The sequence below is a fragment of the Echinops telfairi genome, unplaced genomic scaffold, assembly GCF_000313985.2.
Source record: "Echinops telfairi isolate 266 unplaced genomic scaffold, ASM31398v2 ScPeMD7_443;HRSCAF=831, whole genome shotgun sequence".
NCBI lineage: Eukaryota > Metazoa > Chordata > Mammalia > Afrosoricida > Tenrecidae > Echinops > Echinops telfairi.
In genome coordinates, this window is record NW_022104341.1 from 70,680,086 (window position 1) to 70,691,035 (window position 10,950).

Genomic DNA, 10,950 nt, shown 5'->3' on the forward strand with positions numbered 1-10,950 from the left:
GGGGGGCGAGGAAGCCCCATACATTTATTAAAATGATCTTTTAATAAAACAAACAAACAAATAAATAGATAAAGAGAGAAAGAAAGAAAAGCATAATGATTTAGAAGCCTGGGCTGTTATCAAATTTTTAACAAGACTCAAGTGGATACTTTTCCAAATCATTGCAGCTTTGAATAAGTTTACAAAAATGTTGTCCCACAAAGAACACTAGTTTTATTATTTGTTTTTATTTTAATAAATCACTTTATTGGGGGCTCTTACAGCTCTTATAGTAATCCGTACATCAATTGTGTCAAGCACATTTGTACCTATATTGCCACCATCATTTCCAAAACATTCTCTTTCTATTTGAGCCCTTGGTATCAGCTCCTCTTTTTCCCTCTCCCTCCCCCCAACTCTCACCCTTGTGAACCCTTGAAAATTTATAAATTATTTTTATTTTTATGTTTTGCAACATTTGCTTTCTACCTTCACCCATGTATTTGTTGTTTGTCCTCAGTGTTGGGGGGAGGGTTGTACATCGATCATTGCAATAGGTTCCCCCTTTCTGCCTCTTCTCCCCAACAACTTCCCCCTATCTTGATGGTATTGCTACTCTTATTATTGGTCCTGAGGGGCTTATTTGTCCTGGATTCTGTGTTTGAGAGCTCTTATCTGTACCAGGGTACATGCTCTGGTTTAGCCAGATTTGTAAGGTAGACCTGGGGTCGCGATCGTGGGGGTGGGTGGGAGGAAGCATTCAAGCACGAGAGGACTGTTGTGTGTTTCATCGGCGCTATAGTGCAGAGGTCGGTCCAGAGGCTGTGAAGATGGTTCTCTTTGGGCTTCCGAAGGGTTAATCTGAATGTGGTCACTAGGAGAAATGACTTGATGGCCGCGAGGAGTATTTTTGTTGTTGATAGAGTTTCTTGAAGAACACAGCACAATTATGGGGAGTTAGAAGTTTTAAGAATGTTAAAAACTGCATTGGCAAGGAAAAGTTCAGAACATTGGTGCCCGTTTATTTATTTGTTTTTTCCTTTTCTGTCATGACAGTGCCCTGGCTCATTCTTTTGGATAGCAAGGACTGTCCTTTGATAATTTTGTTGGGAAGCCTGACTCCATCCAGCCCACAGTCCTGATCTTAAAGGCGCATGTTTGTTCCTCAAACGTAAAGCATGTTGAAAAGGAATACAAGTTGAGAGCCTCGAGCATGCCCAGACTACCACGGTGACGTGGCGTAAGTTGGAGAGGGAGACTTCTCTCGGGAAGGAGAGAGATGGGAGCACTAGACGTGTTGAGAAACAGTAAGTTCACACTTTGGTATTGTCGTTGACTACACGTTGTAATGGTTTTGTAACAATGCTTTTTGACTCATCCGTGTAGGCCAGTTGCCGTGGCATCATTTCGGGCTCGGTTGATTTTCAAGGACCGGTGCTGCGGACGGAACCCAGTCCCCAGCTCTGTTTCCCGCAGAGCTACTGGTGGGCGCAGACCACCACCTTGTCAATGAGCAGCTACGTGCTTAACCCTTTGAGCCACTGGGCACCTTTTCAGAACTTTAGTCTGGTATAATCTTTACTATAACTCGTGGTCCCAGGGCTGACTCTTTATAAGAGCTCCCAGAGCCCCGACTCTGCAGTGACAGGATGCGTGTCCAAGGGTAGAGAAGGGAGGACATTGAGGCTGATAATCTGGAGGCCAGGAGTGCGAGTGGTGCAGCAGGTAAGTACTTGGTTACTGACAGAAAGGTTGCCTGGTTCACATCATTCAGCAGTTTGGTGGAAGGAAATACCGGGTGATCTGCTCTAGTAAAGACTACAGCCTAGGCTACCCCAGGGACAGCTCTGCTCTGTCACACGGGGTCACTATGACTGGAATCTACTCCACCACCACCACCGCCTGGAAGCGTGTCTGCACCGGCAGGCAAACCGACCGCAGCCCCGCGTCTTCCACGCAGCACCCGCGCCACTTCACACCAGCCCCAGATTGTCCTCGGTCCTCCTTCTCTGCTTCAGTAGCAGTCACGTCCCGGACTTTCCAAGATCTCCAGAAGTTTCCATGGGCCCACTTTTCAGTTGCCATTCTAGTCCCGCTGTAGTGACTGACCTAAACTTTTCTGGTCTCTTGAGAAATCTCCGTACAAGGACAGACCATGGGACAGCAACATCACTCACGCACGGGTCCCCACTGTCCCAAAGCAGGGTGCACCTGTGAAGTCATCGCTAAGCCTAAATGGTGGGAAGTGGAGAAGCAATTATTGTCCGTTTATATGGGTAATGTTCTAAAACTTTTTTTTTACTGTGAATTAGGAATAATCTAAAATGTTTAGATTATTAATTTATGGGGGAAACTTTTAGAGTGTTTCTGAATTCACACACATACAAAAATCTACCACATCATACCACGTAACACCTACACACTAAACTATATCTAACACACAGTGTTCACAGACAGTTTAGCGCTGTGGCGGCTTGCTGCTGAGAGTAGTTCCCAAGGGAAAGAACGTGGTGACACCACCTTTGCTGCTCCAAACCTGTACTGCTTCTTAGTGGTTTCCAGCAAAACAAACACTACAAGCTGATTTTGTTTTTCGTCTTTTTTTCCCCTTAAAAGCAAAAGTCCTCTCTGGATTTCTTTCAGCTAGGGAAAAAGGCACGAATGTCGATCTTTTGTAAAAGTGAATTGGATTATTGCAATCTTCTGAAAAGCAGGCGGCACCCTGGAGTCGTCTGTTGATGTGCATAGCTTCAAGGGCTGGGGAGCCCAGGGGCTGATGAGGCTGCAGAGCAAATGAATCCAAGATTGGCAAGTCAGATAGCAGACCGCTCATGAATCCCAGGGTCTGTAAGCAGCATGGTAGGCCATTGAATTAAGTGCCCGAAGAACCAGAGGTTGATAAGCCAGTCACAGAATCAGACCCACCAAAAGGCAAGCAAGCAAGCAAGCTTTTCTACCCACTTATCTTGGAAGCAAGGCATGCCCCTGCAGAAAGTGCCTTTCAATTGATTGGATCAGGGATGCGATCTCAGTAAGGACATTGCATCCCACCCTAATCTTCTGACACCTGGTTGGCTGGGTATAGCAGATCCCGTTTTGGAGGTATGCTGGATCACAGCACGAGGGATCACATTGAATTGAGTTATATCACATCGCATTGAGTTATATCACATCATGGAGGGCTCCCAAGTCTTACCTGCCAAATCATGGGGAGCCCTGGCCCAACTGAGTTGTCACAGCCCTCCAGCCCATTCTGTGTCCCTTCCATCTTCCTTTGCTATTTCCTGCGTTGTTCAATCTTTTGTACATAGAACCCTTTCCTATTTCAATTCGAGAGTTGAGTTTTTTCTTTAGTTCTTTCAGCTTGAGAGATGCTGGGCATGTTCGCTTTTGGTTTTCAAACATGAAGGTCTTGCATACTTCATTATAATAGTTTACTTTGTCTTTTTGAACTTTGTTTTAACACTAAGTTTCAGGCCTTTTTTTAATCATTTCTTTTATTCACTTTAAGTACTCTACTTTCAAGAGCAACTTTCAGAATCTCTTCCCACGCCCTTTTAGGTCTCCCCCTGAAGCCCACTGTCTCCCTTCGACTTTTAAATGACTCTTGGCTTTCTACATGCATGTTGTCCTTAATGTCATCCTACAACTCACCCGAGTTACAGTAATCAGTGTTCGGATTTATTCTTGTGACGGTTCCCTGAATTCATGTTGTACGTTCCTTGGCTCTTGTAAACTTGTTTTAATTTTCTTCAATTTCAGTTTGAACTTGTCTATGAGCAACTGATGGTCTGTCCTGCAGTTGGTCCTGGCCTTCTTCTGACTGATATAACTTAGCTTCTTTGTTGTCTCTTTCTACAGATTTAGTTGATTTGATTTCTGTGTATCCCATATGTTAAGGTCTATACATATAGTTGAAGTTTATGTTGTTGAATGAAGCTATTTGCAATGACTAAGTCATTGGTCTTGTAAAATTCTATGATTTCTGGCATAATTTCTATCACCACGGCCACATTTTTCTGCTACTGAGCCTTCATCTTTATTTTTTTTAATTTTAATTTTATTTTTTTTGAAGACCAGATGAAGTTCATAAAAATACAAGAACTAGTGCCAAATTCCCACCCAGCACACAGGATCTTACAACTCAGTCACCAGTACTGAAACATCCATGGACAATGAATAGCTTCGGTAACATTAATATCTCCAAAACCAAAAAGGAGTCTCTGGCCTTACCAGTTACAGGGGTCTTTTCTTGTTCCTGCCACGTAACAGGGGAAGTATGAACTGACTCAGGCACAGAGAAATGCAAGCATTAGCCTGAACATCAAGCCTACCTCCCAGCGTAGTGGCTCCAGCAAGGCCCCGTCGCACATTCACAGGAGCCACTGAATACCAGATCTATCTTCATCTGCTGTGTAGTCTACACATCCCACTGAACGGAGGCGGGAACGGCCATCATAGGCACCGATGACGTAGATCCATCCGGTCATGCAGGGAGACTGAGGCCACATAACGTCTCTCATGAGTGCTGCTTGGCAAAAAGCTCCACTCCTGAGTCTTGGGGTCGTATTTCTCCACCACATCGATGGGCAATTGCTGGCTTCTGAAGCCCCGGACCACCAGAAGCCCTTCAGTGGCTCCTAAACGAGCCCTTGTCCTGGGTCCCTGCGTCTGGCTCTGCAATTCAGGCCGCAGATGAAACTTCTTTGCTTCATCAACTAGGTCCCTGCATTGTAAACTACAGCAGATAAAAGGCTCAGCCTCTATAACATCCGTGATGTACCTAGGGGTCAGCAGGGGCCTCCGGACATACTGGAGCAGGTCAGGCAGGGATTCTCCTCGCTCCTTCTTGGCATGCTTCACCCAGTTGATGACAGCTTCAAAGACAGGCTCTCCAGAGTCCACCTGAGTTTCATCACACTTGATTGGCTTTTCCACTTCTCCTTGACTTAGAAGAATGAATTCTTCATGGTGCACCACATCCGGGAAATGCTGCTGGATAAAGACCTCAGCAGCTTGCATCAGGTCAGCACAATGATGAGTTTCAGCAAAATCCCTGATACCCAGGCAAGTCGAAGGGTCCAACTAACTTTCTAAGAACTCACAGCAGGCTTGTTTCACACCTTTCGGTTGAAGCAGACAGGCTGCAGGGAGCACGCCTTGCACATTCTCCACTGTTACACGTACTGTTTCCGCGTACACAAAGTCCAGTAGAATTTCCATGGTAGAAGCAGTTAAACCTTGGTTATCAACATAAGGTTCCCCCTTCTCAGAAAGCTCCTTAGTGAACATGGCACAAAGGGAATCGCCGCAGGCAGCCAGCACAAAGCGGTGGGCCGGGAAGTCTTTTTGCTCTACTCTCAAGGCCACGTCGCAGAGGGTGTTGCTCTTGCGGAGGGAGCTCATTGACTTGAGGATGGCTTTAGCATGAGTGTTGGTCATTATGTCTTTGGGGCCAGAATGTCTCCCAATAAGCAATATGGAGAAAGGAAAAGGGAGTCATTGGATCCTGCTATTATTTATAAGGGTTTCATGGCCAATACTTTTAGAAGTCGCTTGCCTGATCCTTTTTCTTTGTCTGGCCGCTCTTCTGAAACCCGCCCACCATTTGTGACCCTGATGGTATTTGAAATACCAGCTTTCAACATCACAGCAACATGCAAGTCACTACAGGATGACAAACTGACCAAAGGTTTAGGAGAAAGAATAAAATAATGGAGAGGAAGGCAGGTAGCATAGTGGTTGGCATAAAATAAGTTTCCCTTTCCTTCTTAACGCTCCACCTTACTGGAATGAACAGGGGCTCTGCAATGACACAGATACGAGTTCAAACTCTGTATGAACTTGGGAAAATTAATTTTTGGGGGACCTCGTTTTCTCATTTATAAAATAGTGAGAAGAATTAACACATTAAAGGACTTTTGCTGAATGAAAAAGATTGTAGTTGTAAGAGATGAAGCTATTTCTCATCTTCCTTTACTTCTTCTTTCCCCTCCCCTCAGGGTTTTCTTTAGCCTGGGCACAGGGCAGGCAGTGGGCAGGGGTGTGTGACCGTGTTGGTCTCTGACCCGCTCTGGGCAGGTGTGTGACAAAGTTAGTCAACAGAGCTCATGACACTGAGGACAGAAACACACCCTCTGAGCCCTCAGGCCACTTTAGGCCATGGATTCCTTGGGGGCCATCAAATCCAAAAGGAGTTGTTGTCACAGCTTCCAAAGGGGGTGTTGGAGACCTGCACATGTAAATAACGCCAATGAGACAGCCACTTGGCATGCTTTCCGAGTCAGGAGTAAACATGCTATTCAGAGAGACACTTGGGGTTCAACCCACTTCATAATTAATCAGCAATCATGCACCCTTCCAAAAGCCATTCCAGGAAAAACATCATTTTGGGTTTTGACAAGAAACAAAGCTTTCTGAAAACTTGCACACACACAGTTCCATGCCTCAAGGGACAAATGCAAGGCTTTGTTTTGAGCCTGAGGTGGCGCCGAAACCAAGACGCTGTGGGGGAACACACCACACAGCTGTCTCGTGTTTTCAGGTGACCTGAGTGCAGTTGTGAATGCGTAGGCACAGAGGGCCGACTCTGGACTCCGGATGTCCCCAGACCTACATTCAAATTCTGCTTCTTCCTTCAGCAAATTGTTTACTCCTTCTGAGACTCCTGTTCTTTACCATCAGACAGGAATAGCTATGCCTACCTGGACACTTGTAGAGAGCTTTCAGTCGAAGGAGCCAATAGGTTAGATGGAATCATTTTAAACTGCCATTTTTGTGAAGATCAATTGAATGTTGGCAATTTTTATATATTTTAAATTAAGATTTAAATTCCTGGCATCTTTGAAGAGTCACCAAACTACTAAACAATTACATAATGAGTTTCAAAACATAGTGAGCCTCTGAAGTGAGAGCAGTGAAAAGTATTGCTTTAGTGGATCTGCAGTGGGAATCCTGGTAGCACACTGCATTATAAGTTTGACTGCTAACTACAGGGTCAGTAGTTCAACTCCATTAGCCACCCTGTAGGAGAAAGATGAGATTTTCTGCTCCTGTTAAGAGCTATTACTCCAGAAACCCAAAGGGGCAGTTCTACTCTATCCTATAGAGTTGCTATGATTAGGAATCAACTCGTTGGCAGTGAGTTTGGTTTTTGTGGTGGGCCTGGAAATATGCATTTTAAGGGACTTTTAATCACCATCAGGTAATTGTGATGAGGTGGTGTGTAGTTGAACTAGACTTTGAACAAACAACAATCAACAAAAGAAAGGAATGGAGAGATCATTATTATTAAGTGCCATAGAATCTCTTCCAACTCATAGTGAACAATAGAGTTAAAATCTCCCAGTCCCGAGCCATCTTCAATTGTTCTTATGTTTGAACCATTGTTGCAATCTCTGTGCCAATCTATCTCGTTGAGAGTCTTCCCCCTTTTCACTGCCCTTCTACTTTGCCAAGCATGATGTCCTTTTTCTGGGACTGGCCTTTTTTGACAACTCCAAAATACATAAGATCAAGTCTCTCCATCTTCACTTCCTAGATAATTCTGGCTGTACTTCGTCTAAGACAGATTTGTTGGTTCTTTTGACAATCTGTGTGTAGTAACTTTATAATCGTTTGTCAATTTGAGGCTTAAGAGTATAGGGGTGGAGTCTAGCTTGTCAATCAGATCATAGCCAATGAGGCCTCGGTGTGGGCTTGGTCTTTCTCCTGAGAATTCTGGGAAATGTGGTACTTCCTCCTTGGAGGTGGGAGACATAGCAGCTGGACCCACCCTGATGCAGAGACCCCTGCCAGTGCTGAGATGTTTCCAATGCCACTGGATCCAAAGACTTTCTACCCACTGGCCTGTGATCTTCTACATTTGGCATCATTGCATGCGTTTCGTGAGTCTGAAGAGGACTTTATAGGTTGCTTTTGGATATATGCGCTAATATCGGACTTATGGACTTGATCTGGACTAGGCTGGGATGCTTTCGTAATGTACAATTACCCTTTGTATAAAACTCTGTCTTACACACATGAGTCTCCCTGGATTTGTTTCTCTAGTTTACCTGGACTAACACACTGTGGTACTTTCAATATCCTTCACCAGCACTGTAATTCAAATGCATTGATTCTTCTTTGGTCTTCCTTATTCAATGTCCAACTTTCACATGCAAATGAATCAATTGAAAATAACATTTCTTGGGTCAGGCACACCTTAGTTCTCAAACTAACATCCTTGCTTTTCAACACTTTAAAGAGGTCTTCTGCACCAGATTTACCCAATGCAATACATCCTTTGATCTCTTAACTGCTGCTTCCACGAGCATTGATTGTGGATACAAGCAAGACAAAATTATTGACAACTTCAACCTTTTCTCTGTTTATCTTGATGTTACTTACCTACTGGTCCAGTTGTAAGGATTTTGGTGTTCTGTACATAGGGTTGTAATCCATACTGAAGGCTGTAATCTGTGATCTCCTCGGTGAGTGCTTCAAGTCCTCCTCACGTTCAACAAGCAAGGCAGTGTCATATGTGTATATCATGGGTTGTTAATAAGTTTTCCTTCAGTCCTGATGCCACATTCATCTTCATATAATCTAGTTTCTCTGGTTATTTGCTCAGCATACGGATTGAATAAGCATGGTGAAAGGATACACCACTGATGCACCCTTTCCTGATTTTAAACCAGGCAGCAGGCCCTTGTTCTGTTTGCACCACTGCCTCCTGAGCCATGAACAGGTTCCTCAGGAAGTATTCTAGAATTCTCATTTTTCTCAAGGCTATCCATCGTTTGTTAGGATCCCCATAGTAGAGTGTCTTTGCCTCTTTGTGCAGTCAATACAACAGAAATAAATATTTTTTTTATATTCTCTGCTTTCAGCCAAGATCCATCTTACATCAGCAATGATAGATTGGTAAGTGGCAATTCTGTCTCCTAATATTTTTATTTTTCTTTCTTGCTCAGAAAGTGGCAGGATTATCGTGGTGTTTGGGTGTGGAAGAAGGAGACAGAGGGAAAGAGACAGGGATAGAAAGATACAAGGAGAGATTGAGAAACCTTCTGATCCCATTCTAAAAATCCATGGCTGTGGAATTGATTCCGACTTACAGCAGCCCTATAGCACACAATAACACGTCCCTACAGGGTTTCCTCTGTGGATCCCACAAATGTATCTTGGGCTCCCACTGTCATCCATAGCCTTGTGCAAACTAGATTCTCACAACTTAGGCTGTTTTCACAATTTAGGATACTATTCCCTCCTTCGACTTCAGATTATATTATTTAAAATCCTTCGGTCACTGATGTTGGTGTGCTTCTTCCATGTAGACTTAGTTCACATCTCACTTAGATGACTGCTTGTTTGGAAACAAGTCTTTAAGACCCCAGATGCTATTTATCTGATAGTTGGGCACCATCTAATTTCTTCACCACACTTTGTTATTGCACCCATATGATCTGTGTTCCCTTCCTGAGGGTGAGCATTGAGCAATGCCATGATGTAAAAATTAATTATTCTTAAATTGGATCTAGAACTTAGTGTGAGACTAAAACCCATTCCTGGATCTATGGTAAAAAAATTTTTTTTTAATCTGCCTTTAGCTCCCTTTTGAAACTTCCTTATTAACTTATGGTAGAGAGTCTTATTGATCATCCCCCTAAGGATTAAGGATTTTTCATTAGTATTGTCTTTGATTAGCCCCTGGTACTAATTTTTAAAAGCTCCTTTGAGAGAGGGACATTCGTCTAATATAGGCTAACTCTATATCGCAGTATTTGAATTATTTACTTGTACAGAATCAATCCTTTCATGACTGGTCACTATTAACACAAGCAATGGGAGTTAATTGTCAGGGAAATTTGATAATAATACTCACTGAGAATGTCAGTCACAGGTTTTCCTGAATAATATTTATCTTAATAAAGCAGCTAGGGCACTGCTGAAGCAAGACCATGTTTGTCTGCCTACCAACAGTTCAACAATCTTGGTATCGCTATTTTCTGCTTCCTCACACACTGTGGATTTTCAGTCTGAACTCCTCAGGTTAGAAGCGTGTCGGAGGTGGAGTCCAGTTCATGCAGTGGATTTTCCACATTGAATCTCACTGAGGAAGCCTCTGGGGCATGCCACGCACCCTGAAGATCCAGGATTCAATACCTCAGCATTGCACAGCACCTAGCCTGGGTCCCCAGGATGTGCCCTGAAGCCTGGGTCAATGTGGCCCATATGGTGCATACCACCAGGGACATTCTCTTCCTAGAGTCCCCCAAAGCCTCTTCAGTCATTCTTCCCCCAACTGGAGGTCTGTCCTCCAGCTTTTGCTACCGACAGTCATGCATTTGTGCAGATGTATTTGCCCCCTTTCTCCTCTCCTGACTTGAGTTCCTCTCCAGTATCCCTCATCCTTCTGAAAGGGCTGTCTGCCTGCCGGGGGGACCTCGGCAGATCTTTGCATGGTAGCCACTCAGTAGGCAACATCCCCTTGCCCTCCCTTGACCATTTGATCCCAGCTGACTAGAGGTACCCTCCAGCAAAGTGACCTTCAAGTTGCATCTCTAGAGAGGATGGTGTGTGGTTCATTGGCATCATCCAGGCTTTCTACCAGGCTGTCTGTTCACCTTGGCCAGCAGACTGGATGCCCTGCAAGCCTGATTTTCACCCGTCCTGTTGCTTGTTCCTACAGCAGTGGACTCATACAGTCTTTGTCTATTTTGTGATTGACTGACTTCACTCAGCGTGTCTTCCAGATCCCTCTATGTCATGAGGTGCTTCATTGCCAATTTTCAGTATTCCGTTGTGTGCATAGACCAAAGTTTTCATTCATTCATTCATTTATTTTTTTAACATTTAATGACTGTGTCCTTTATTGAAAGTGCATATAAAGTAACTTTTTTTTAAAAAACATTTTATTAGGGGCTCATACAACTGTTATCCCAATTCATACACACATCAATTGTGTAAAGCGCATTTGTACATCGTTTC

The 10,950-nt window shown here is 43.9% G+C and overlaps 1 pseudogene; it reads right to left on the minus strand.

The window, feature by feature from the left end:
• Window positions 1–1,860: 1,860 nt before the first annotated feature.
• Window positions 1,861–10,950, minus strand: part of LOC101648736 — a 67,900-nt pseudogene continuing 58,810 nt past the window's right edge.